The sequence below is a fragment of the Tamandua tetradactyla genome, chromosome 3 (assembly GCF_023851605.1).
Source record: "Tamandua tetradactyla isolate mTamTet1 chromosome 3, mTamTet1.pri, whole genome shotgun sequence".
Lineage (NCBI taxonomy): Eukaryota > Metazoa > Chordata > Mammalia > Pilosa > Myrmecophagidae > Tamandua > Tamandua tetradactyla.
The window spans coordinates 32,522,160-32,549,998 of record NC_135329.1 but is presented as its reverse complement, the minus strand read 5'-3'; the positions used below and the strand labels follow the sequence as shown (position 1 = coordinate 32,549,998).

The following is a 27,839-nucleotide window of genomic DNA, read 5'->3' as shown; positions in this document are numbered from 1 at the left end:
TTTTGCTATACATAAATTGCCTTGTTTTAAAGCAAAACTTCAGCATTAGAGTTTAAGAGCTTATAACTGTAATATGAGAAAAAAGCATTAACTTTTTTAAATGTTTTGAAAATTAGAAAAGTAAATAACTTTTTCTAAGAAAGTCTTTTTACTTTTGACATTGTTTAATTTTTTTTCCTTTTTGTTTTTTAGGTTTGCAATTTTTTTTGGTGATGGCATGTTCAGAATCTTGGATCCCTAAGTTGTGAATATATTGGAAATATTTAGGAACTCTGGAAATTATGTTGTTTTCATATATATAATGATTTATTAGGTGAATCCGTAGATTTAATAAAAAATATACAAAAGAACATATTATAGTTTTGTACTTTTAAGTTGACATGCATATCTCAAATTATCTAGTGTTATTCTCCAGAGACAGTTGTCTCTGAAAGTTTTGGGGGTTTTTATGGATTTTATATTTTCCCAGGTAATTTGTGTAATTCTCCCCATGTTTATTTGTTCAACTTCCCTTCTTTTCTAACTACACTGCGGTGCAGGTTGCTTAGATCAGAGATAGTTATTGATCGGGAAGAGAAGAGAGAAAAAAAAAATCACCAAGTTAACAGTCCTAAAGATAGTAATTACAAAATTACAACTTGGAAATGTCTCAGAATGCTCTGTATTAGAATATGCAAATTCTACCCAAATTATAGCCAAATACACTAGTGGCAAAATGCTGCCAATTTTCAAATTAGACGTGATGTAGTACAGAAGTGCTAATGAGGAGGAAAATGAACTGTTCAGTTTTTACCTCCTCCCTCTGTTCCTTTTGTTGAATAAATGAATTAGAAAGTACAGTAGCCAAAAGGTAGGTAGTGTGAATGAAGAGGAGAAGGAAAAATCTTTAATCTCCATGAAGGACTTTTTTTGCCCTTAAAAAATTAAAAGTTAGCTATATTCTGGGCAATCAAATAAACTACTGTAATTGTAGACTACTTAGACGTATCCCCAGAATGTGGACTAGGCTATTATTGACCTTGAGAGTGGATGGAAAATCGGTATTTAATGTGAAAGTCAGGAATCCTGTGAGTGATTACAGGACCATTGTGGTGGTTGTCTTCATTTTTCTTGTTCCTACTTGGATTAAGGGATTTAAGGAAAATTCTAGAACAGAGAATTAATGATCAAATATGACTACCTTCCTACTTTTTTGACCAAAAGTGGGGAAAGATGGACTTTTATATCACCTTCAGAACAACTTGAGCAAGGATCAAAGGGAAAAGATAAGGAGAATGTAAAAAAAACAACCAACAAAACTTTAGAAACTGAGTGGTAGCTCAGTAGAATGGATTAGTTTTTACAAATCTTATTATAGGTGAATTATCCATTATTATTGTAATTGTTGTATAACAACTTTTTGTAACATTTCTATTAAAAGCCTTTTAGTAGCTTGTATGGACTATCTCTCCAGCTCCCCCTTTTGCTTTGCTTTGTTTTAAGAGGAATTGACTGATATATATTTAACAAAAGGTGTATTGAAAGCATGATGTAGCTTTTTTATTTTTAAAATCAAGTTAGATGTTAATCTAAGCTTAGATTGACTAGATAGCTATGTCAGTTTGCCATTAAAACTGGCTTGTTAAAAAGCTCTACTTATGTGATATTTTTGTCAATCAAGGTGTTTCTTCTTAGCTAATTCTAGTCTCAATATTGCTAGGCCTAGGTACTTGATACACAAAGAAGGAATTAGACAGGTAGGAAAAAACTTGGCCCCTGTTCGAATGAGTGTTTTAAGTGCCTTCTTAGATTCTGAAAACTGCAAGTACTTGTGACACTGTGGTTGTCATGTGAGTACAAATAAAAGAACCAAGAGGGAAAAATTTAAGAGCCTAAGAATACAACATGGTAGTGGGATTGGAGGTAAACTCTTATAATGCTAACCTAAAGTTCACCAAGGGGAAGGGAATTAATTTATTGGATATTATGAGATATTGTGTGATATGTCTTGGTCAGTAGGCTTACTGATGTTAATTTAGGTATTGCACACTGGCATGCTGATATTTTAAGGAGAGTGACATGATCTTTGGAAATATGAATGTATTTCCAAACAACGAGTTTGATTTATTCTGATATGTTATAAATGAGTGTTTGGATCAAAGATTAAATTATTTCAAAATATCTTAGTTGTTAGAGAAAATATTATGGAGTCTGTTTTCCCTGTTGTGTAACTTTAGAAAATAATGTAGTAATAGACTGAACAACTCAGAGAATTGATAGCATGGATACAGGTTTTGTTTGATGGTTGCTTCCTAGAAATGCCTGAATAAAACCTTAAATTTATATCCAAATTGTATATGTTGGTTCAGCTGTAACAGCATTTTAGCATTTATCTCATGGGATATCCGTACCTTCTTGGATTGCTATATTGTGAAGTCTGTCAATTCACTGTGGGAATTCAGAAATAAATGAATAAATTTATTTATAATAGGGACACTAAAAGAAAATGAGCCTAGAAAACAATGATTTTTTGTATTTAGAGGGCTTTTTGAAAATCTGAAGAAGGCTATGGATCCTCTTTCCCTGAGAAAATTGTACACCATAAAATTTTCATGCAATTTCTGAATGTAGAGGGACTGCCCTTGGATGTCATGTCAGGAAATTGTGATATAGAAGATAATCATCATTTTACTTCTGATCTTGCTTTGACTTTGTTGCGCTACCAATAAGTGGTTCTTCATTGCCGCTGATACAGCATCAAATCTTGTAGAATACTTACTGCCTGGCCACACATGTAACTTAAGTCACAGTCCATACCTTAATAATAGAATAGGCAAAAATATCTGCAAAAATACAAGTGGTAAAAGTAAAGAGCCTGAAGCTTTAATTTGTGAGTGAGGCACAGCCTTCCTAGATTATGACTCTTTTAGATTTACGGTTTTTAATTTCATAATAGGTTGAATATTAATGTTTTGTTTTTCAAAATGAATATATTTCATCTAAAATTTCTAGCTATTTAAAGATTTTCTACCCAAAAATGTGACTTTTTATCATGTCTTAGAATGTTACATTCATAGAGTCTACTGTGTACTCCAAATTTTATAATAGAAAATGAAAATTTGGGATTCTTGTTATTTTGTGGTTAAAATTTATAGCAGCTCTTTAGGGAATTTATTGAGAGTCCCAGTTTTCCTCCTTCATTACTTTTGAATTTCCTGAATGTGTGATTGTTTTCTGAATTTTATTAATCCATTTAAAAGTTTAGAGAGAACTTTACTTTCAGATCATATTTTTGACAGAATGAGTGCATTTGATTTGTCTCATTAGAAATGTGTTTTCATAAAGAATTACATTTGAATGGCTCTTACCTCCATTTTGGAGATAAGATCATGTGCCTATTGTCATTAATTGGGATTTTTCTGCAAGATATGGCTTTACTGAGAAGATCATCCTTGAAAAACCAAGAAATCTGAAGAAACTAATTTGGAAACTGAGTAAAGGGATGAAAGAACATCATCAGAATGACAGCACAGCACATTCTGAAGACAACTTAGATGAAATTGCTTTCTGTAAATGAGATAATTTGGCTGTTTTTTAATGAATTAAACCAGTAAGAAAGATGAAATAATCTCATAAAATGTACCTTTAATGTAATAAAAATACAACTCCAGCCTTTAAAACATTTCCATCAGTACAGTCTGCTGTTGATTATCTACACTAATGGAGGGGATTTTGAATAATTCAATTTGACCGAAATTTAGATATCATTTGTAATGGATTTGATGATGTTTTGTGCTTCCTTTTGGAATATAGTGTTTTGGGCTTTTACTAGGTGGGTCTCGCTATTTCACCCTCCCGAAGAGAGTCCTGTGCTCGGGACATGTTAGCTGTCCTTGCTGCTTTTCGGTACTATTAACTTTAGTGTGGGGATAAAATTTAACACGAAGAATTCTAAAATTGATCAGAATCCTCTTAAACCCATATGGCTATCTTTCCCAAGGAATTTTGTTGCATCTCCTTTCCAGTTCTTCTAAATGTTGCCTAATTTTAGGCTATTTATCTTAGGTCCATAGAATTACAACTTCACTGTTCAATGTTCTTCCCTCCCACTGTTTTCAGTTGCCAATTAAAAGAGTCCATTTGTTTCCTTTCATTCCTGTCTCCCTTTTTTTATTTTCTTGTGGGGAAATAGAATAGATCAAGACTTAGGGACCTTGCCTGCTCCAAATTTTACCTATAGAAATCACAATACTGTATTTAAAATGTAACTTTTGGTTGTGATATTCACAGTAGCCTTATTGGGTGTCCGTTCTGTGCTAAGTAGGTAACTTAGCACAGACTGGTTGTCCAGTCTCCCTCTTCAGCCCCCTGATGCTCTTGAGGCTAGGAGAGCCTCATCTTATCTGAAGCTTCTGAGAAGAACCAGAACTGACCTCTGTGTAAGTTTGCTAGTCCCAGTAGTCATGAGTCAATGATATGGTTGAAGAGAGCTATGTGCACTCCCCCATGTAAATAAAAAAAGTATCTGCATAAAAAAATGGTTATATTGTTTGAAAGTAGTATTTGTCAAGAAAAAAAGGTGAAATTTTAGGTTAACCCACATTGACTATCCCGGTGTGTCTTTAAGAAAAAAAAAAAAAATAACATAACCCTGAAAACAATTGCCAAATTATTTCTGATATGCCCAAAACTTAAAAAAAAAATTTACATGTAATTTCAGACACATGCAAATGTGCTTTGTGTAAAAGAGAATGTTATATATAATTTCTGACTCTTACTATAATAAAATTTAAACTTAAATGTGTTATTTAAAACCTAATTTGAAATTATTTTGAGTAAAATCTTAAAGCATATGATACTATTTTTACTTTCTACGTAATGTACAGATATTCTTCGAAGCTGCTTATATGTGTTTTATTTTCCATATATAAAAATGTTGTAAACAGGATGCATGTATTTTCTCCAGTTAGAGTTTCATAACTTTTGGCTCAAATTACCAGTTACTGATATGACTAGGATTGTTGAACATGCGTATTGAGCTTTTCTGTGTATGTAGCAAACTTTGTCCAAATAAAGTAGCTTTTTTTACTTTGGAAGAGCTTTTAGTAATTAAATTTTGGTGAAATAAAAATGCATGTGCATTAAAGGAAAGGAAATATTTATAAATACAATTGCCCAAATCCATGGTTTGTAACCTTCCTCTACCAAAGTTAATAGTAGGTCCTTATGGTAGTAAGTCAGTGGGAACAGATGGTGGGAAAGGAGGAATGGGATATGTGGTGTGAGTGGGGGAGATCCCTGTCTAGAAACAACAATGGTGTAGGAGTGGTGTGGCCCCATATTTGTAAGCTTGTATTCTGTGGACCTGGATTCCAAGGTCTAGGAAGCTTGGTGTGCTAGAAGTCTATCCTCATAGTTGCTGAATGCCCGTCAGGGGATGAGTGCTCGTCTATGGAAAAAGATAAGCAAGCACAGGGAATGGGGACTTTGATTATTTCTTTTTTCAGTTTAAAGAATAGTTCTTTAAACTTTTATGTCCTCTTCTCTACTATATGCCCTCATTTGGTAAAATGTTCACAGTCCCATTTTAGTTCTGTAAAGATATTTTAAAAAATTTTATTCACCTGTTATATCAAAAGACCAGAAACCACCATTAATCTCTCCTTCTTGGAACTGTATAATAAATATTAGCATATGAAGGTCCCAGTTCTACTAAACTAAAGGATCTGTTTGAATTTGTTTATTCCATTACTTGTTTTGCTCACAGGACACAAATTAGGGTACCAGAGAGCAATTTGGGAAAGTTAGGTTAATTCAGCATTGCTATATGATGGGTAGTCATCATTTTATAAACCTAAGTATGGTAGCAGTTAAAAGGACAGCCTGTATCATCCTGTTTCAACCAACATTTGACCAATGTAATCTGTTGAACAGATTTCCAATAGTTTTATTTGAAAACAAACTGAAACCTTAGATGATGCAAAGATCCACTATAAGATAAACTTTAAAGAAATCATTTATACTGAAATCATTGAATCATAATTCAATCCCCAACACCTACAATGAGAGCAACTAAGATGCTTTTCAAGGATGTAGAGGTACTTTCCTCACTAATGTTTTTCTCAGTGCCTTAGTGAAGTATCTTCTGAAACTTCTTCTGGAAATCAATTGTGGATGGGTGGGTGTGCAGGTCACACGTGATAGATTCAATCCAACATTCTTATTTCTCTAAGGTAGAAAGGATTCTCAAACAAAAATAATGGTTATAACTTGCATTTTAGATTTCTGCTTGTCTATAATACCAGATTTAAGATTGGCATTCTGTATCATACACATAGTCTCTCATGTGACATAACTTTCTATTAGTTTTAAAGAACTGTATAAAGACCCCAAAGGAGGAAACACTAAGATGATTTATGTCTTTGAACTCATAATGTATTATGGCTGTACATTGATCACTTTCATCTTCCCAATGGAAGGGCATTTTTTTGAAAAATATAAGATAAATAATACCAGCTTTTATATATCATCCATTTATTACATGCCAGCCACTATACTAAATAAAGTACTATGCCAAGAAGGGAACTTTCCAGAAAAATACTGAGATTTCTTCCTTGGGGTTCTTTAAGATTAGAATTGCTAGCCTCTCTAAATGGGTGCTTTTAGGCTATGAAGTTTAGAGGAAGTCAGTGGTCTCTCCTTGTGGCTTACAATACTCTAAAGTACCTCCCTTTATCTCTGGGGATATTGCAAAATTCTTAGTGAATTGCTCATTAAGGAAAGCTTGCCATATTCTACATCAAGTGCTTTCCTTAGAGACTATTTCAGAGGAGACCTAACATTGAATTATTAAACCCTTGGCTATGATTAGAGAGGCAGACACCTACGTTCACTGGGACTTGGGAGCAAGAATGAAATTACTAAATAAAATGAAATTGGTTTGAGGGGATTTTGGTTTTCATTTGCAGTACGTTCGTCATCATTTCCTGAGGAGGGGAAGTTATCAGCAAGGGTTTTTTAATTTCACAATACTGCAAAATATTACTTTGCTTTGCAATTTTGGATTAAATATTTGGAGCATTCCTAATTTTGTGGCAAAGAATATATTATAAATAGATACATATTGAAAACATTTCACCTAAAATATGACATAATTAAAAATTGTAGATTTTCAGTTTTGTACTTTGAAAAAGATCAAAAATTTCTTACTGTGGGTCCTTGATGGCATAGTTACAAGCAGGAAATATTTTCTCTCCAATATCCTAGTCTTGCTCCAGACAAAGTTATTCTTTAGTCAAATAACAGTTCAGAAGTCTTGCCTTAGTAACTGGAATTTTTGTTAGCTCTTGTGTGCCTCTCATGGCTCTCCAAGGCACATTTTGACTGGAAAACCATGGGTCATCATACAATTTCAAAAGCCCCATTTGTGGAATCTTTTCTTCTAAAAAATATTAAAATATTCAGGTAATTGTGGGGTGGTGTTCCCACTTTCAGAAATGAGAAATTATTTGTATTAAAAGGCCAAAAGAAAAGCTAATGTGTGTTTTACAGTTCAGTCTCTGCCTTTACCAAATTTTACTGGGCTTGATTCATCAGGATTTCTCTCTGGTATAAGAGACCAAATGACATGACTGAATTCCTGAGCGCTCAGATTTCTTAGAAGTTTAAGGCGGTGTGGGAGCATTGCTCTTTAAGCATATGCAATTCCTGGATTTTTTGTTTGTTTTACATCTCTTGGAGAAATCATTGCCGCAAATGGTAGTTTCTCCCATCATTTAGATTTTATTTTTTAGATTTATCTCTGGAAACTGGAAATGAAGCAAGGTTAATTCAGTAGCTGCCACTGCCTCTTTAAAAAAAAATTGCTGCCAGCAGCTGAGCTGGAACTCCATGTTAACACTCTGTATGATAATATACTATGTAAATCCTAACTTCGGGGTGGGGGGAGACTGATAAATTAGGTCCTAGAGCCTAAAGACTGTTAAAAACCTCTCTCACTTTTACATAGGAAGTGTTCTTGTCCCTCAGATCTTCCTGGTTCACTTTGAAGTTGACCACCGTTTTTGTTTTTTTTTTTACATTTTATGAGAAGTTACACTTTTATTTATTAAAAGCATAATTGTCCATGTGGATAGTCAAGAAAACAACATTCAAATATTCAGAAACATTACATATATATTTACTGTGTGACTTCATAGGCTAGATATAAAAGTTCAAAGCAGTATTATACTTGTTAATAATTACCAATATTTTCATTTTGCTGTACTATTCATCAGAATTTCTGGGACATATCCAACAAAACATATTAAGATTCTAGAAAAATACATAATAATCCTCTAAATAAAAGCAATTTGGAGGTGACATGCAGCATGTCAACCAAACCACAGTGTACGTTCAAGTTGAAGTTTTCTAAACTTTTAAATTTTTCTTTTAAAAAACATAATAATCACATTTTTAATATATGTATCTTAAATACCTAAAGCAAATATTTTTTCCCTTTTGCAAAAAAAAAAAAAAATCTAGTGAAATTGATAGTGGGTATGTGGTGACAAGATGTTTTGAACATGGGCTATTTGAAAGATATTCCATTTGCCACATTTCCTCCTAGGAAAGCAATCAGGATGTGACCACCATTCCTCAAAATTTCAAAGGGTGATGGAAGGGAAGCAGCATAGGGATGCAGCGAGCACTGGAGCAGGACAAGTGTTTATAAGCATGTTGTGACTGAATGGGTTAGCGCTGAGCACTGCACTTGTAGCTCCTCTCCCAGCGGTATTTTTCTCCTCTTCCTAACCTGATGGGAACTTGAATTCTTAAGCAGCATTTCAGTGGTGTGGAATATTTTAGAAACTATTACACTGATAACTATGCAGCCTATATGAGCAGAGTTGCTCATATCCTTAGACTGTTGAATGCAAAGAATTCATTTCTCAGCAACTGAACACAGTCATTTTTCCAGTCTCTACCATTTTAGTATGAGAATCTACAACGAGAGTTTTCTCAGAAAGCTGTTTACCAAACTTTAGGAGCCAAATGCAGTTGGACATGATATTTAAATAAATTATTCATTCTTGCAATGTATTTTATTGATGCTTGTTATGTTCCAGGCACTGATCTGGGCTCTTGGGAAATATAAAACACACAAAGTGTGGTGTTGTATTCCAGCAGAGGTAAACACAATAAGTAAATTAGTACTACGGAGCAAGTGGAAAAGACAGGACGGGTGTGAGCAGGATGCCACTGTAGGATGTAGGGCCAGGTCTCAGTATTTAAATAAGGAATCTGAGTAGACTTCATTAGGAAGATGAGGTTTGAGAAAGTTCATATAAGTTGGAGCTGACCAACAGTTTTGTTTTAAGAAGGGGAAAATAACTGAAATTTCTCCCGAAAGTATTTACTGCCTTTCACTCAAACTAGACTAAAATTTTGCTGTATCTAAATGTAACTGAGCACATTCCTCTTTACTTTTACTACTGTCATTCTTCCTGCATAGATTTTTATTTTCCAAGGCCCAGCCCAGATGGCATCTCCACGACAGATTATATGTGGAGGTAGGCGTGGTTGTAACAAGTTAAACTGGTAAAATATGGCACTCTAAAAAGTACACAGGTGTCATAAGGAAGGAATGAACTTTGAGATTGGCCTTAGAGGGCAGGCCATATTTTCACAGGGCATTTAGAAAGACAACCCAGGATGAGATAATATCATGAGCTAAAGTATGCATTGGTGTCCAAGTTCAAACTTAAGGGTGATGAAAATGAGGCATCATAGAGGAATCCAAATTTCATACTAAGGAGTGGAGGGGTTGATTCTAGAAACAGAAGGGCATGACTGCTTTTTTGTCTTCTGGGATTTCTGCATAGTTTCCACTGAGTAGGCCGAGATTCATTGGCTCATGTAACTTAGTATATAGTATCTGGGAATAGAAGTGAAGGTAGTTAGTGAACATTTTTTCTCTCCCATCACTCAATACCTATTCTTCTAGAATGTGCACAACTTGTGTTTTTTTCCTCATTGTAAAAATATGATTTGAAAAATTTCAAATAGTGCAGACAAGTAAAAGCAAAGTTCACTATCTTACCACTGTTAATATGCAGATCATCACTTTAGCCTTTTTTGTTCTCAGCAGTATGTAGTATACATGATCCAGGCTAACACCTTTTAATGGCTGCTTGCTCGGTGGTCCATTGTATGGATGTAACCAATTTCCTATTGCTGGAAGTTACTCGGTTTACAATTTTTATTACTCAGTTTTTCACTCTTAAAAACTGAATTTCAATGGATAGCCTTCTATATAAGTTCTGCACTGAGCCAATAATCTCCTTGGTGTAGATTTTGGACACTTAAAAATACTGGGTTGCCATCTCTGCCCTGATCAAGATGGTGGAGTGAGAAGCTTCAGGGCTCCATCCTCTCCTTGGAAGTTTTAATTTTTTTTTTTTTTTTTTTTTGCATGGGCAGGCACCGGGAATCAAACCCGGGTCTCAGGCATGGCAGGCGAGAACTCTGCCACTGAGCCACAGTGGCCTGCCCCTCCTTGGAAGTTTTGAACAACCATCAAGAACTGGCCAAAACATCTTTCTCAAATCTCCAGAAAACAGTTAAAGAACTGTGGTAATATGGCAAATGCCAACTTAAGATAAAAGCTGCTAAAGAGCAGTAGAATCTTGTGTTGTCCTGGCTGGCCCCTCCCTGACCCCTCACTGGATTGGCATGGGGCTGGCCTTTGCTCCCAGTGCACATCCCTGGTCCTGTATCCAGAGGGAGCAGAGTAACCCTCATGCACATACTGGGAGCACATATATTGGGCCCAATCTGGTGGTGGCCCTGAGGAACTTGCTCTCCCAGAATTTGCCCTGCATGTAGAAGATGGCTCAGAACTCTCCTACAGAACACTGTGAGTTGAGGGGATTAGTCAGGTTGTGCTGCCTGGGAAAAGGGATTGCTGCTGGCTGTTGGACATACAGTTCAGTGCCCAGGACTGCAGAAACTGTTCCCCAAGGAAGAGAGGACAATCCTGTCCATATATATGGAATTCCTTATGCACATGCCTAAAATAAGATGCATGCACAGAAAGTACCAGGGAAGTCTTTACACTTTGGCCTGCACTCTTCTCTAAATTCACTGTGCCCTCAAGTAGAGCATTTATACAGGTCAATCTGCAAAGACTGGGAAAGGTGTTTCTTGCCCGGCCCCCCTCTTTTTTTTAAATTCCTGGCATTCAAGGAAAGTTCTTATATTACTAGCTGGATACAAGCTTAAAGTACAGATGCTTGAGAGTCTAAGTGAGAACACATTACTATATCAAAATGTCCAAGTTTCAACAAAAGATAACAATGTACAAAGAAACAGGAAGCTATGGCCCAGGCAACGGAGAAGAGTAAGGCACTAAAAACCATCAGTGAGGAAGGTCAGATCTGGAACATAACAGACAAAGACTTTTAAAATGGCCCTATATATGCTTAAAGAGCTAAAGGAAAATTTAGACAAAGAACTAAAGGAAATCAGGAAAACAACAGCCAAACACAAAGAAAGTAGCCATATAGAGATGGAAATTATGAATGGGACCCATACAGAAATGAAGATCACAGGAACAGAAATTAAAAGTTCCCTAGTAGGTTTCATCTTCATCTAGCTTTCTACTGATGTATCAGACATATCAGAGGCTGGCAGGTTTGAGTTGGCAGAAGAGAGAATCAGTAAACTTGAGGATAAGACAATTGAAATAATCTAATACGAGTATCAGAAAGTGTGAAGAGAAGTGAACAGAGACTCAGCAACCTTTGGGACACCTTCAGTCATACCAATATACACATTGTGGGAGACACAGAAGGGGAAGCAAGTGAAAGTGGCACAGAATATTCAAATAAATAATGACTGGAAGCCTTCCAAATTTAACAAAAGACATACACACATCCAAGGTGCTCAACGAACTCCAAGCAGGATAAACTTAAATAGACTCACACCACACCATGCCATAATCAAAGTTGAATTCCAAAGACAAAGAATTTTGAAAGCTGCGAGAAAAAAAAAACGTGTCACATACAAGGGCCCCTCAATAAGATTAACTGACAATTTCTCATTGTAAATCATGAAGGCAGGACGGCACTGGGATGATATATTTAAAGTGCTGAAAGCAAGAAAAGAAGGGGAAAAAAAGGACCTACCAGCAATTCTTTTTGTCTTTTCTTTTTATTTTTGCTATTATTTTTATTTACCAGCAATTCTATATCCAATAAATCTGTCTTTCAAAAATGGAGGGATTAAGGTATTCCCAGTAAATAAAAGCTGAGGGACTTCATTACCACTAAACTGGCCCTACAAGAAAAGCTAAAGGGATTTCTGTAGGCTGAAAGGGAAGGATGCTGCACAATTGGCTGAATCTACATGAAAGGGATAAAGATCCCTGGTCAAGATGATGACATAGGTGCCAGGGCTATTATACTTTTTGGTGTGAGGATTCGCTTTTTGCTTCCTACAGGATCTGGAAAGCAAATGCTTAAAATATGGTGATAGGTCAGTGGTTTTGGACCATATATATAGAATGTAATTTGTGACAAGAACTACACACAGGGGAGATGAAGGAGTATGAAAACATAGCATGCATATACTACTGGATTCAAATTGGTATCAAAGCAAACAAGATTGATATAGATTAAGGGTGTTAAATTTAGGCCCGTTGGTAACCACAATGCAAATATCAGAGGATGTGCAAATTCAGAGAGACAAGAGTATAGAGCATAGGTTGCCAGGGGTGGGGATGAGGGTGATTGGGTAGTTTTGCAGAATGAGTGTAGGGTTCCTTTTTGTGATGTAGGAAAAACTCTCGTAGTGGGCGATAAGGAGGGTACTGCAACTTTGTGAATGCACTCAGTTCCACTGAATGGTTTGCTTGGGAGTTGTTGGGATGGGAAGGTTTACGCTGTATATGTTTCCACAGTTAAAAAAATAAACTGAGGAGATAATGACAATTAAATACACTACATATACTGGGTGAGATCTAAGAATTGAGGAGAAATGGCTCAAAAGGACTGGGGCATAAGAAAAAACTGGAATATAGAATGTAGCTACATAGCAATGTTACATTCCATGAACTTGGTAACTGCAGTTAAGGTGATTACATAATTGAATATGCTTGTTTGTAGGAATGTACATGGATGAATTCAAGGAATATGATCCGTGCAAACTGCTTTCAGATGTTAAAAATACAGGTAGATGATAGATGGAGAAGGGAAGGAGGGAAAGAGAGAAGGAGTGAGGAAGGTTGGTTCAGCAAAGATGGGAAAATGTTAAAAAAAATTAGTGGATTTGGTTATTTGTGGTGGTGTGGGAGTATTTTAGAGTCTCTGTATGGGTTTATATTTTTGCAACTCTTGTAAATTTGAAATTATTTCAAAATAAAAAGCTAGGGAAACAAACTGGGATGCCTGTAACTGAGATTGAGATGCACAGTACTAATTTGGTACTACAAGACTAAACAATTTTTTGTGCTTTCCAAAGCACTTTAGCAACAGTTTATCTCTTCATCTCGACAATGCATTGCAAGGTGGGTAGGGGAAATTGTGTTCCCTCCACTGGGCAGTGAGTGAATTGAGTCTCCTGACTTCTTACTCTCTACACTCCCGCCACATCATCAAGAATGCCTGCTGTTCGTGAAGCACATTTGCAGCCAGCTTTCAAAGCACTGACTCCAAGGCCAAAGTCAACAGAAGCTTTTGGAATATAAACTGGTGAGCACAAATCATAGCCAACTTGAAAAAGAAGCTTCTAGCTTTCTCCCACATGAAACTGCTTTGATTCCAAGTTCTGTTACTGTAATTAGGCTGATCAAAGAGACAACACGTTTTTCTGAGAAGTTAAAAATCATGCAGCCAAATTCTCATATATTTCTCAATGTAGAAAGTCACTTGCAAGGTTAAATATGAATTTTATTTCATTTTAGCTGTTTTAAAGGAATGTACCTCCTGGAAGACGTTTAATTGCATTTGTACATTTCAAGTTGCTCGGTAACTTTGATTGGTGATCTTCCATCTATGCAGTCCTACCCAGCTACTTTTTGTTAATGCAGTCTTTAGATGGTCTCTAGAATAAACCATTTTGCACTGAAGACAATAGAATCCACAGACTTCAGGACTCAGTGTCCTATTAGGTGGATGGCTTGGCTTACGTTGAAGTCAGAAATGCCATTCACTATTAGAAACCAGCCCTACTTAAAATTTTTAGTTGTGGGTGCACAGGTGGTTCAGTGGTAGAATGCTCGCCTTCCATGTGAGAGACCTGGGTTCGATTCCCAGACCATGCACCTAAAAAAGAAAAAAAGAAAAGATTTGTAGCTGTATCACCTCTTTCACTCATCACCACACCCACTAATGCGATCCCACTCCTTTCTGTTTTAGGGCCTGTGCACCTGCTGTTCCCTTAGCCTAGAGCACTCTCCATCTCCTCACATGGCTTGCTTCCTTCATCTAGCTCTCCACTGACAAGTCTCCTCATCACAGAGGTTTTCTCTTACCAGCCCATCTAAAGTAGCACCTCTTTCATGACCTCCCTGATTTCCTCAGAGTTATCACTACCTGACATTGTAATCCCATCTCCTCCAGTAAAATGCAAGCTCCAAGAGGACAGGAGCTCTGTTTCGTTCGTGACTGTTTCTCCAAAACCTAGAACAACTCATGACATGTTAGGTACACAGTTTTAAAGAATATTGAATGAGTGAATGCCCCACTGTCCCTGTCTAAGGAGCTGTGAAGAAAAATGGAGCTTTCAAAGGATCTGAATTTTATTTTTAGTAGTTCATTTTTTTCTTTAATTTTTATTGTGGTAAAATATATCAAACACAAAATTTCCCGCTTTAACAATTTAAAATGTACCATTCAGTGCTAGTAATTACCTTCACAATGCTGTGCTACCATCACTGCTATCTAAAACTTTTCATCATGCCGAACAGAAAAATTGCACTGATTAAGCAATAACTTCTCCTTTCTCTGCCCCCCACCCCATCCCCAGGTAACTTTTGATTCTACTTTACTTATTTTCCCTGTTTTTTTAAAATTTTTTTATTGTGAAATATACATACAAAGAAAAGAAGAAAAAAGCAGTGATTTTCAGAGTACACTTCAATAAATAGATACAGGACAGATTTCAAAGTTTGTTATGGGTTACCATTCCACTATTTCAGATTTTTCCTTCTAGCTGCTCCGGAAATAGAAGAAATTTTTTTTTCTTTTTTTTTTGTGTGAAAAATAACATATATACTAACAAGCAATAAATTTCAAAGCACATCACAACAATTAGTTGTAGAGCAGATCTCAGAGTTTGGTATGGGTCACAATTTCACCATTTTAGGTTTCTACCTCTATCTACACTAAGGTACTGGAGACTAAAAGAAATATCAATGTAATGATTCAGCACCCATACTCATTTTTTAAACCCTACCTTCTCATCCTCACCTTTGATCTTTCTCCCACTCTTTAGGGGATTTCGACTATGCCCATTCTAACTTTTTCGTGTTGGAAGGGGCTGTCAATAATATGGAATAGAGGGATGGAACTAGTTGATATTCTGGAGAGTCTGGCCCCTCAGCATTTCAGGACTTACCTCATACAGGAACCCATCTGGAGGTTGTAGGTTTCTGAAATATTACCCTAGTGTGGAATCTTTGTAGAATCTTTCGTAACACCCTAGGTGTTCTTTAGGATTGGCAGGAATGGTTTTGGTTGGGACTTGGCAAGTTATAGTAGGTAGAAAAGTCTAACTGACACTTGCATAAAAGTGACCTCCAGGGTAACCTCTCGACTCTATTTGAACTCTCTTAGCCACTGATACCTTATTGATTACACTTCTTTTCCCCCTTTTGGTCAGGATGTGCCAGGGCCAGAGTCATCCCTGGGAGTCATCTCCCATGCCACCAGAGAGACTTTCACCCCTGGATATCATGTCCCATGTAGGGGGGGAGGGCAATGATTTCACTTGCAGAGTTGGGCATACAGAGAGAGAGAGAGGCCACATCTGAGCAACAGGAGAGGTCCTCCAGAAGTGACTCTTAGGCATAGCTACATGTAGGATCTGAATTTTGAAGCACCTACTATAGGGCAGTTGACCTCAGTGACATCTCTCCAGGCACTGTCCTGTCTAGCCTTCTTGCCTCCAGTTCCTTCCTCTGAGTCAGTAGTGCCTAATATTCCCCTTATTGGAAATTGACTTGTGCCAATAATAGACATCATCTTAAAAACAGCAACAACAGTTGGAAACAGGAATTTATTGAGCTACAGCTATGGTGCCAGGCATCGTGCTAGTGTCCAGGGTTACAAAAGCTAATGGGACAGACTCATGGAGTTCATGTTTGCTCAGGATGGGAATTCATTTGAACAAGATTGTTCTCCTTCTGCCTCCAAGCTAAGGAGACATCTTTGAAGTAGGGAAAGCTTTGTTCAATGAAGAATTGTTTGATAATGTGGGGCAAAGCCATGTCCTTTAATACCAATTCGGTATTATAGGGTGGAAACTCTGTCTGGATTGTTTCCATGGAGATGTGACACACCCAGTTATGAGCATGATCTTTTGATTAGATGGAGGTGTGACTCCACCCATTCAGGATGGGCCTTGATTAGTTTACTGGAGTCCCTTAAAAGAGGAATCATTTTGGAGAGAGCCAGAGCGGAAAGAGACACAGACATTTGAAGATGCTTGGAGTGCCAACACACAGAGCAAATGCATAGACAAAGATATTTGGAGATACAGAGCCCAGCAAATGTTGCTATGTGCCTCTCCATGAGATGCTAAGCAAGCCAGAACCCAGAGCTGTGTCCCAGAGAAGGCACAGATGCTTAGAGAGAAAACCATTGACACCAGAAGCTGGAAGCAACGGAACCAGAAAAAAGAACCAGCAGTTGCCACATGCCTTCCCATGTGACAGACATTAGCCTTTCTTAGTCAAGGTATCTTTCTCTGGATGCCTCAGTTTGGACATTTTTATGGCCTTAGAACTGTAAACTTGTAACTTCATAAATTCCCTTTTTAAAAAGCCGTTCCATTTCTGGTACATTGCATTTCAGCAGCATTTAACAAACGAAAACACCCTGCCTTAGGTGTTACAATATTAAAGCATGTGGCTTTTTTTAACTTAGAAGATGTAACACATTTAATAATACCTTACATTTGTATAAATTTTTTTAATCAATATTCACTGCTTGTGATGTACAGTATCTCATTTGAAATGGAGTGGAGTTCTTGCAAATTAATATTTGCAATTTGGGAAAAGAAAGCCAAACTGAAATTCATCAGTTATGTGTCTACAAATTTGAAATATGCTCATTAGTTAAAATGGAAAACACATTCCTATTTCTATAAGCTCGCATTAAAGATTTTAAAGGAAATTTGCCCATTAGAAAAATCTATTTGTTTTAGATTATAGCACACATAGTATTCTGTGTTTTTAAGGAGCAGCCAGTCTGCCAGCAGGAGGTGAGAGGAGAGGCCCAGGCAGACCTTGGCTTTGGGCAAATAACTTAGCATCTCGGCTCTTCAGAAGTGATGATGATGATGATGATGATGATGATGGTTATGTCTCCCAGGGTCACAAGGAGGAGTAGGTAAGTGGATTCTGATCTAGTGTCTGGCAGCTGGAAATAACTCCATTAATGTTTGCCCCACTGTTCCCTACCGCGCTGCACTGGATGATCTGAAGGGAAGTTGGAAGTTGGAGGGAGGAGGCAGTGGATTCAAAGGACAGTTCCGTATCTGGTTTTGAGGTTCTTCTGATCAATTTGAAAGGGAAAATTATATATGCCAAAGATGAATAATGGATAATATAAAGATACTGGGGAGTATGTGCTAAACTTTGTGTTACAAATTATCAATTTATGGCAAATTGAATAAGGACAGTTGAGAGCTAAAATAGTCGTTACACTTTTTTATATCATTTTCCTATATGAAATACTTAAATCGGAATTGACTACATCTTAGGTAACATGAAGAAAAAATAAAGGGTCATGTTGCCAAAAATATCTAACCAGCATAACTAAGAAAGTAAAAGCAGCCAGTATGTGAGAGGGGATTGAAAGCTGGCCATGCAAAGCACAATCAACCTTAGAGCTCAAGGAGCAAGGAAAGCAATGAAACTTTATGCCAGATAAGTCTTTCTTGCATAACCTTCTTTGTACAGAGAACAGCAGCTGAGATTTTGATTTGAGATAAAAACAGCTAGAATGCTGGCGACAACAGAGCGTGCAGCAGGGGCCGCCGACGGTGGGCGTCAGGGGCTGCGTGGCAGCGAGTCCACAGCCCAGAAAGATCTCTCATTAGCCATGAGCCCCGGGTCAGGCGCTAAAGGTCTCCTTGCCTCCTGACGGGGTGAGTTATTTGGTCTTTCAAGACCCCTTTCAGCTCTGACATCCCATGATGAATATCTATGTATTGATTATTGCGGGCCAGAAAAATTGAAAGAGGCTCTGAGTTCTCTCCTGGCTGAGGTTCCTCCAGAAGCAAAGCAAAATGAGCTTCGTGGACACCGTCCAAAAGGAAGAGTTTCTCTTTGGGCCTCCTTTCAGAGTTCTTGTTCATCTTTGCAGGACAGGACCATGGCCAGCTCTTGTCAAAATTGTGAAGTAAGCTGTTTCTGTTCCTAACTTATTACCCACAATGGTCCCCTAACCCTCACTGTGGCATACATCCCCTCACAGCTTCCAGAAGGTCCAGATCTTAGCAGCCAGAGCCCTCACTGACCACTCAGAACTTTGGTGTTGGGAAGGTCAAGGAGTTCCATAGATGAAGCCCTGAGTGTTTGTGCGATTATTGCTCTTTCAGCCAATATCTCCTGTATGTAAAGTGCTGTGCTTAGTTCTTGGACAGTGTTTTTCAAACTACAGATCACAACCCCTTAGTGGCCTGCTTCTCAGTTGATGGGCCACAACTAGGATTTTTAAAATAAAATAAGAAGTATCGAATGTCTCACATATAGTAAGGGTATATGTTATTGGATAAAACATACCTCTCAGTTTTACATTTACAGGTGAGAGAGAAACTATCTATGTGTGCAGTGAGTTACAGTAGGAAATATATTTCTCACTCTTTGTTGTGGTCAGAAAAGTTTCAAAACAATGCTCTGGGGCCACAATCCCTTATCTCCAATTCCACAATGCAAACTTGAAAGTTTTTTTCTTAAGTTCGGCAGATTCATTTGGCAGCAAAACAATGACCTAAAGTGATTTCAAGTTATTTAAAGTCTTTATTTTACTTACCGTGAATATCTGTGCATTTAAGCTAAGGATTGCGATGGGTGTCAGATATGAGGTTCTTATTGGTTGGGATGCTCATTATTACCACTCACCCAAAATATATGAGGGTCTCCTGACTAATCCCTGGCAGTAAGTGAAGGGTAGTGGGGAGGTGCAAGGGCCTTAGGTTCATTAATTCCTGGGCTCCTATCACGTCACACAGGATCTGCTCTCCCATCTATAAAATGGGGTTAATGATATGTATTTCATGGGTCGTGGTTAGGAGTAGAAATAGATGCATGGCACATGGACGCAAAAGATAAGCCACAGATTAGATGCAGATATTTTCAGGGCATATAACTAGCAAAGTTTTAATATTCAGAATTTACAAAGAACCTCCTTCAAACCAATAGGAAAAAAAGCAAATTATCCAATTTTAAAAAATGGGCACAAGATAAGAATATGCAATTTCTCAGAAGAAATCTAAAGATCAATAAATATATAAAAAGATGTTTGTTCTCAGAAGGAGGCCAGGAAATGCAAATTAAAACAAGGAAATATCATTTTTAATCTATGTATCTTATGACACAAAATGTAGGCAAGAATGTCTACTTGACATTATTCTCACTGCTGAGGAGTGTCCAAACTGGTATACCTTCTTTAGAGAGCAAATTGGCATCATCTAATAACATTTAAGTTGTATATACCATCCATCAATTCCATTGCCAGGAATATCCTTAGCAGCATTTTTTTAAAATGGTGAGAATATTGAAAATAACTCAAATATCCATGAAAAGAAGCCTGGATAAATTGTGGATATTCACTAAATGGAATTCTATACAGCAGTTAAAATGAGTAAATCTGTCATTACAAAGAAATCTAAAAACAATGTTAAGTGAAAACAACTGCAGAATATTTGGAGTATGAAACTATATAAAAATTTTAAACGTGCTAAACATGTTATTTACATACATACATATTTAGTTTGTGGGTAAATATATAGCTAGCAAATATATAAAAATATGCAAAGGAATGAAAAAACACAAATTCAGTATAGTAGTTGCTTAAGGAAGAGGAATGTTTTATTTCCTCAAATTTATTTCTCAAAAAGAAAAGGAAACTATTAATGCAAAATGTTAAATTTTGACAAATCTCAGGGGCTATATAAGTAAGTCACCTTGTATTCTCTTTACTGAAGTGCTAGAAATATTTTATCTAAAAACTCTCAACCCCTACTTGGCACTTAATGGGTATATAATAAACATTCTTTCCTTCCCATTTAGAAGGCTTCTCAGATTTCCTTTTACCTGACTTGTCAAGTTCCAGTGCTTCCATCTGGCATTCAAGACCAGACAAAGTCCAAACTCCTTTGTGAGGCATTCATGGTCCTCCACTTTGGGGCTCCGGCTTCTAGATTTAGCCTTAGTTGGGCCTGATATTTCAGCCATGGCATCCCAGGACATGTGCAATGCTTTCCTGCCTCTTTGCCTTGGCTTGGAATTTCCTTATCTCTTTTCTCTGATCTACAAACCTAACCCCCCTTTCTAAGTCTATTAAAGTTTCATCCATCCATCCATCCATCAGGTATCTTCTATGCTCAAGGCACATAAAACCCACCCTGATTTGCATTTCCAGGAACGATCATAACTTTCACTAAACTCCCATATCACCTTACACCTCTAATATGAAATTCCTCTTATTAAAGTTTATCTTTCTTGCTAGACTGTAGGCGCTGAAGGAGAGATACCATCCTATTTGGCTTAATGCTTTTAGGAGCACCTGTCTTTTTCACCTGAAGGAAGGAAGGACATCAGGTTCCATTTCAGACCTTCAGCCTTCACATATATTGCGCACCAAGCCCTATACAAAGGCACAGCGCAGTGAGCGGCACGTGCGCTCCGGTGCACCAGGCGTGATCTCACCTCTCTAGGGACTCAGCATTTAGTTGGAGAGGAGAGACAGTGCCACGGAAAATTAGTAATATGACAAGGCAACGTGAGTTGTGGGTCAAATAAATGGTGCTGGCATCATGATCTGACATCGTCCTTAATGAGACAGCTTGTTTTATGCTTAACTATGTAAGACTGGTTTTGAGATACTCATTCTTTTCCAAGGGGATCTGGGTCAGAATTAATCATTTTATGTCAGATTAGGTTTCTGTAAAATCCTTTTTTTTATCCTTTGGCTCAAGTAGATATTTAACAACATCACTATTATATATAAGCTGATGTACCAAAGTGGATCTGAATATGTCTTCTGATATCACAGTCTTACAAGGTGTGAGCCTGAAGTATCTTTTTGACCTGATACCGAATAGAATTTTCTTTGTGCTTTTTTCAGAACAGTGGTCTGTAAATTATTTTTTTTTTGGAAGTACATGGGCTGAGACTTGAACCTGGGTCTCCCGCATGGCAGGCAAGAATGGTGCCACTGAACTACCTTTGCACCCCAGTCTATGAATTCTTAAAGCTTCTAACCTTCCTCAAATCCCAGACTTTCCAATATACCCCTTGAAAACAGTTTTCCATCGGACATTGTCTAAAGTTTATGTTTCCAAAATTCAGTCATGGTTTTTTTGTTTTGTTTTGTTTTGTAATGACTATTCCATACCTAGTATAGAAGGTAGGCTATTTGAAGACTTGGGGTTGGAAGGGATCTTTATGTAGACTTAACTCTTTTCAAGATTGAAATCCCTTCTCTGCCATCTAGCTCTGCTTAACAGTTCAAGTGATGGGAACTCACAGTTTCTCATCATTAATGACCTTTAAATGTGAGATTAGAAACTCCCAGGCTGTCTGGACATAGTGGGTGGGTAGGCCTCTCACCATGAGCGGAGCCCATGTTGCATTCCAGAACTATCCAGATCCTCCTGATAGGGTCAAGATCTGCTGTCAGATCCCAGTCTTTTGAGACAAGGGATCTATCATGGCTTTTTTTTACTCATGGCATTTTAGAGTCATTATCTCAAGAATGCTTTAGCATTCCTTTAAATTCATTGTAAAAGATGTGCGTATCGGTCAGCTTCTTGTTGGCAAATAACAGAATCCAACTTTGGCTATCTGGGGGGAAGCGATTGGAAGAATAAATATGAATATTTAGGGGGAATTTGGAGACCAACATACAGAGTCAACTGGAGCCAAAAGACTAGGGGCAAACTGCTGAGGGGAACAAGCTGGTGAACTCATTGTGGGAGCCATGACTATATGACCTCCAGGCATCCCATATCCATTTGTCCATCTATCTATATGACCTCCAGGCATCCCATATCCATTTGTCCATCTATCTATCTATCCATCCATCCACTTAGCATCTGATTGGTCATGGTGTGTGCCCACCCCATTCCTGGTTGTTTCAGGGGCAAGAAGGAGTTTCTGGAGCTTTCAACTTCTAGGAGAGGACTTGTCCACCACCTCCTACCATGACTTATCATGCTGCAGGTTGAGGGGCAGGGGCAGTCAGATGAGGAGCTGGCTGCTGGACAGCCAAAAAATAAAAAAGAAAAGAAAAGGGATTCCCTTTCAGTAACAAGTTTTGAGGAAATCCTGAAATCATCATGTTAAGTCCATATAACATGAACTTAAAAAGAAAGAAAAGAGAATTTGGTTTACTCTTTCCAGTTTTTGGTTTAAACTTTGGCATGTCTGTTTTATTGACTAGGGTAGTATATGTGAGTTAGTCGTGGAATTAGTGCCAGCTTGGCCTGGCAAATAGGGTCCTGCTACTGCCTGCCAAGACTGAAGCTGGAGCTGGTATTAGAATGTGTACTTCAAAGGATAATCACATTTCTCCATGGCTATAGGCCTCGTAATTGTATAGCACAGCCCCCTCCTCTTGAGTAATATCAAAGCACAATGCCGTTGTTGAAACTTAAGAGTAGGTGTGACTTGCATAACACTCAGAAGTGTATTTTCTCTGTGCTCAGGGTGAGTGCAGTGCGACAGAGCCCCCGGAACACCGTAATGTCGAGACTCTGCCCTCAGCCCACTGCTGCTCCTTCAAGATGGTGCCCTTTCCACTTTCCTGGGCCCTTTTCTGTCCCACACTCCCTGTGCTCAGCTCCCTCCCTCTTGCCTCTATCTTGGCACACTTTTCTCCTTGGTTTCACCTTTCTGCCCACCTTGTCCCTGCTCCATGTCCACACAGCCTTCACCACTCTGGGCTTCCCAGGCATTTGATTAAAACCAGTTTGACCTGAGAGGGAGGTCTTTAGGTGGGAAGGGAGGCGACCTGGATTCTAGAAAGTGTCCACTTCCCCAGCCTTGACCCTCTAAAGAATGTGGCCATAAATAGTAGGTGCACTTGCCAGAAGCAGTGTTTTACAAAGGCCACAATTGTAAACATAACTGATGCTTAAAAGCTGAAGGTACATAATGGATTCACAGCCAGCAAGAGGCAAGGAGTGGGAGCTGGCTGCTGGACAATGAATAGCAGGAGTTGACAGTGATTTGAAGAATTCTAGGGGCAAGAGTGATATTCAAAGTACTTGGGGACCTGAAAGGCACAGCCCCAAACATCAGGCCAGAGGCCCCCTGCTGGGCCAGGCAGGACCCTCTAGTTGCTGGACTGTGATTAGCTCTGGGAGTCTGGGGGCAAGGAAGAGGTTGCAGAGGTAGCAGGGCAGCACTTGGGGTAGCAGTTTACCAAGCAGGAGAAAATTGGTTCAAACTGAATATCAGTTCTGCTTATAGTACAAAATCTGTTGGAAAGATGCAGTCTGTATTTCCAATGTTTCTGCTTCTGGGATCAGAGATTTAAAAAAAAAAAAAGTTATTTGCTTATCCTGTGTGGATAGAAAATGCTAGGACTGAATTATCAGCCTGCACAGTAGGAGCTCCTCCCTGACACTCAGTCCTAGCCTTCTTTCTTCAGTTTAGAGGAAAACAGACTCTGGAGTGAGAAAGACTCAACCCCCCGCCTGCTCCACACAGTGGGTCTGTGACTTTGGGTAAGCCCCTAAACCTTCTGTGTACAGTGGGCCTGATAATACTTTCCTCTTAGGGACTTGGATATGATAATACCAGTGAAGCATCTAGCAGTGTGACAGTTACTTAAATTGTGTCCTGGAAAAATCATGCCCTTTTAAGAAAGATAAGACTGACTTTGAATCCTGGTTCTACCAAGGTAACTTTTCTGGGCCTCAATTTCCTCATCTTTGCAATGAAATTAAAAACCTGTCTCACAGAATCATGAAGATGAGCGGAGATGATACGTGTAATTCTCTAGCACTAAGCGTGGGCCATAGAAAAAGAACAATAAACAGTAGTGTTCTAGTTTGCAAGCTGCCAGAATGTGAAATACCAGAAACAGAACAGCTTTTAAAAAGGGGAATTTGTAAAGTTGCAAGTTTATAATTCTAAGGCCATGAAAATGTCCAAATTAAGGCAAGGCTATAGAAATGTCCAAATTAAGACATCCAAGGAAAGATACCTTGTTTCAAGGAGGCCAATGATGCTCAGGGTTTCTCTCTCAACTGGAAAAGCACATGGCGACATCTGCTAGCTTTCTCTCCAGGAATCTTCGGCGGCTTCCCCAGTGCCCTGTCCATTCTGTTGTCTCTGTCGGTTCTGGTGGCTCTCGTGGCTCTTTTCAAAGTGGTTCCCTCTTAAAGGACTCCAGTAAGCAACCCCACCTTGAATGGGTGGCGACACATCTCCATGGAAACCATCTAATCAAAAGTTACCATCCACAATTGGGTGGGTCACCTCCACATGGAAACAATCAAAAAGCTCCCACCCAGCAATATTGAATGAGGACTAAAGAACTTGGCTTTTCTGGGGTACACAACAGATTCAAACCAGCACAGATAGTGATTATTATTTTATCTTTCCTTTCTTTGGCTATAAGGTCTGCCGGCATCATGGTGGTGGGGATGGTGGGGACTACAGTTTTGAGGAAGCACCTTGATACCTTTGGGGGTAAAGGTTAGGGGGTCGCTGATCATTCTGTCCCAGCTCTATGCATGGAAAATTGCAGCTCCCACCTGCCCCTCCTCCCCACCCCCAAGAATTCCAACTAAACTTTGAAGTGTGATAGTAGCAAGACTTGGAGGGCTACTAGCAAAGGCTTTCAGATTTATAGCTAAGGTTTACAGATTTACAGCTGGATCCTATTTTCCTGTTTAAAGCCTTGACACGGAACTCATTTTGTGATGGGGCCACTCTAATTTTAAAGTAAAGGGAAACTCATATAAGCCTGATTTATAAAACTATTGCCTCCTGTAAAAGTCATACTAAAGCTGAATTCACCTTGCAGATGAAAATCTGATAATATTTTAATGATCAAATAATTAAGTAGATTTTGTACCACCCAAATGGCAAGGGACGACATTCATAACCAGTGTCACAAAGTTAAACGATTCTTTTGTGTCTTCTGTTTCATCTAAGTATGATTTGCCTTGGGAAAGTAGGATTTATGCCACTGAAGAGAGAAAGAACAGTGGGCTGGGAGGCAGAAGGTCCTGGGCCCATCTGCAGGATTTTGCACAAGTGAGCCTCAGTGCTCGTGTCAGGGAGCGAGGGGACTGGGTGACTTGATCTATGAGGATTTGTCCAGTTCCAGTGTTTCGATTCCAAAGAGTAATTCACTCTCCCCAAAATTAGGTACCTTCTTTAAACCCTTCCGGGGGATGTGGCTTTGTCCCCTAGCCTGGAGAGACAGGAGGTGTCTCTTGACTAATCACAGTCAGGTGCACAGGGTGGGGAACTCCTGGGTTTGACACTGTCACTGCTGCCTCTGAGCCTCTGACACAGCCATACATGCTGCTGCTTCTTGGCACTTCAGATAGGCTTGGGCACTCCTACCCCCACCCCCACCCCCACCCTTTTCTCCTGGCTGATTCCCTCTCCTCTCGCAGCTGGGACATAACTCCCTCTGGGAGGCCTCTGCTGACCCCTCCAGCCTGGGTAGCGGGCAGACTGCACTGAGGTTGCTGTTTTATTTGTTCATCTTCTGCTCTTGGACTATGGGCATCTTGAGGGCAGGAAATGCATCTCATTCTCCACTGGATCGCTGTAGCATTGGGTACATAGTAAACTCTCTATACCTGGGATATTTGTGGAATGGATACGAGTGAATAAAACTGAGGATGTGGGTAACAGAAAAAAATCTCATAGAAAGTTAAACTGGAATGGCCTGCAGAGCCTCCCTCACTTGACAATTGTGCAAGGTGGTCCCAAGAACCAGGGTGATTTCCCTGCATCTGGACAGAACCAAGGCTGGAATCCAGCCTTCTCCCAGCTCAGTGCTCATTCCAGTGCAGCCCATGTCCCTCTTCGTCTCAGGCTCACCTTGTGGCTTCTGTCGCCAGTCCCTGCTCTGGGTTGCCATTGTTTGTTCCTCACCCAGGTCTTTGATTTCTCTGCAAGAAGCAGCCTGCATTACAGAAGGTACTCAATGTGCACTTGTGCAATAAATAAATAAACATGCGAAGTTTGAGACAAACAAAAATTCCTGGGTTTAAAAATATAATAATAATAGAGGGTGTAGGTAAAGATCATGCCTCTTTCTGAGAGGCTATCTTGCAATTACATCAGGTTACACTGTTAATCGTGGGGATCCTGAGACCAATGTAGCCTCTTGAGAAAGAGAAATGGGAAGGTATGGCTAACATTTATTTAATTTACTTTGTCTTGTGCCTGAAGTTTTAATAAGCACTTTCACAGAGGCTCCTTTGAGCCTTACAACAGCCATGTGACGTAGTCAGTTAAAAGTGTTAATCTATGTAAAGTGCTTGGACATTGCCTGACCCATGGAAGAAGCTATCTAAGTGTTAGCTATTATTATACATTATTCTACCCACTTTGCATATGAGAAAATAAAGGTTTATGGAAGTTATAACAGTAACTTGCATAGGGCTGTCCTGCTAGAAAGTGGCAGAGGTGAGATTCGAACCCTGATCATCTGACTCTACATCTGCTTTTCCCATCAGTCTGTCCCTGTCCCTTCCTTGTGCATGGCCCACTTGTATCTAGAGGTTACTTTTCTTACCCGTGATAATGCTGACTTCCCACCCAGTGCCTCATCTCTCCAGCAGAATGGTCAGTTGCCAGGGTTTCATGTAAAGCCCTTTCAGAGGACCAGGCCAGACCAAACAGTCTTTGGGTCCTTCTTCCATCCAGCCAGAACCTAGACTTTAACCATCTCGCTCATGAGGGCAGGCCAGATGTCCATGCCCCAGTACTCCACAAAGTCAGTGGCTATTTCATTTCTCTCCTAGTAGCACTTGTGACTCAGGCTGCTAGTAGAGATTCTCTGTCTTTGCTATCTGAGTGCTTCAAAAAATCCAGGGAGATAGGCTTACGGTGGAAACACTGGGGTTGGTGTCCTCTGCTCCAAGGAGTGAACCTGCTGATTTTTGCAGGGTCAGGGAGCTATTAAACTTCAGACTGAAATTACTGTTCCTACTTTTCTAGATCTTGGTCATACTAATTAGCACTTTTCAACCTAAACTCCTCACACCCAAAAGACCTGTCAGCTGAAGTCATAGTGTGACCATTAGTATGGAAAGGATGGGTCTGGACACCCTTTAACTTTTACCGGTAGAATCTCTTACTTAGTGATTAAATTGGCCTTGATCACCCACATCTCCAAATGAGATCATTATTATTGAGATTTGGTATGGTACCTGCTGTGGGCAAGGTGCTGGTC

General features: G+C 38.9%; 1 protein-coding gene across 3 annotated transcripts in view; it reads left to right on the top strand.

Moving 5' to 3' along the window:
* XKR6 (XK related 6) overlaps positions 1–27,839 on the top strand; it is a 339,020-nt gene that overhangs the window by 128,467 nt on the left and 182,714 nt on the right. For 2 of the 3 annotated variants that reach the window (XR_013172450.1, XR_013172451.1), the window contains exon 3: positions 193–7,983. The exons of the other annotated variant lie outside the window; for it this stretch is intronic. The gene's annotated coding sequence lies outside the window, so the exon portion shown is untranslated. Of the gene's footprint in view, positions 1–192; positions 7,984–27,839 lie in introns of those variants that run through there. 3 annotated transcript variants of the gene reach the window in all.